Consider the following 1,407-nt stretch of genomic DNA (forward strand, 5'->3'; position numbering starts at 1 on the left):
AGGCCGTGGAGCGGGCGGGGCGGGCCGTTTGCTTCCGCGGGAGAAGACAGGAAGCAGGACTCAGCGTACGGATCTCCGAGGAATCACGTCTGCGGGGAGGCTCTCGGCAGCCGGTGTTAGACGGGCGCTGACGGACACGCTGGAACCTCGTGGCGAACAGGCCGAGCCGAGGAGCGGCTCCTCGTCGCCTCGAGCCCTCCCTGTGGCGGACGTTGGCACCGTCCTTTTGCCTCGCTCGCCTGTTCCGAGGCGGTTCTGCTTCTGACGGACGGAACCCGGCGGCCCGCTCCCTGCTGTCCCGCGAGGAGCTCGGCGGTGAAGTTGAAGTTGCCGGCTTGGGTTTACCTGCGGCTGAGCCTGCGCTCCTGGGGCTCTGCTCGCTCTCCTCCGAGGCCGAGCGCCGTGTGCTGAGGCGTCCTCCGGTGTCTGTGCAGATCACGGCACGGAACACGCTCACCGCGGACGCTTCCTGTCCCGTCCCCTCGCGGGGCCAGTGACTCATCCCAAACCCGTGGGCCGTGCGCAGACCAGGCTGAGCTCCGGGGAGTGGGGGGTGGGGACGGGCCTGGTCCCCTGCCGGTTCCGGGGCAGGTGTCACCGGGGCATTTGCACGGAGCTGACGGAGATGGAGGGTCCCTGGGCCTTGTCACAGTTCACGGAAAACACACCTGCACGTCCACCATCCGTGACCAGAGGCTGTTCCCCGCGGCTCTGCCTCAGGGAGCCCATCCAACCTTGTGCGCCTCAGCTCGTGTGTCAGAAAGGTGCCCGGGACCCCGCGGTCACACCGAGCGGCGTCTGGGGGACCCCAACAGCCCCTCCCCTCCCGCCTCTTCCCGAGCAGGTGTCCCGAGGGAATGGGCGCTCAGCCCCCCCGCCCCTCCACCCCAGTGCATCCCGTTCCCTTGTCGGGGCAGCTGCCGGGCGCGCTGGCCGTGCTGCCACCACGTGTGGATGGGCCTCGCGGCGTCGCCAGGTGCTGTGACGTGGTGCCGGCAGTGAATCTGCTTCCTGATATTTAAATGTTGGCGTTAGGGCTTGCGCCCTCCTCAATGCACTGTGTGTGTGTGTGTGTGTGAGTGAGTGTGTGTGAGTGAGTGTGTGTGTGAGTGTGTGTGTGTGTATGTGTGAGTGTGTGTGTGTGTGAGTGTGTGTGTGTGTGTGTGTGTGTGTGAGTGTGTGTGTGTGTGAGAGTGTGTGTGTGTGTGAGTCTGTGTGTGTGTGTGTGTATGTGAGTGTGTGTGTTTGTGTGAGTGAGTGTGTGTGTGTGTGTGTGTGTGTTTATAGGCAGTGTCCTGCCGAGTGCCCCTCGGGCTCTGTCCCCGCGGGGACTTCTCCGGAAGCTTCCACCTGCTGGCGAACTTGCTGGAGCACCGGTGAGGTGGTTTTTAACTTCACGTTCAGGAT

This window comes from Eptesicus fuscus, chromosome 24, assembly GCF_027574615.1.
Source record: "Eptesicus fuscus isolate TK198812 chromosome 24, DD_ASM_mEF_20220401, whole genome shotgun sequence".
Lineage (NCBI taxonomy): Eukaryota > Metazoa > Chordata > Mammalia > Chiroptera > Vespertilionidae > Eptesicus > Eptesicus fuscus.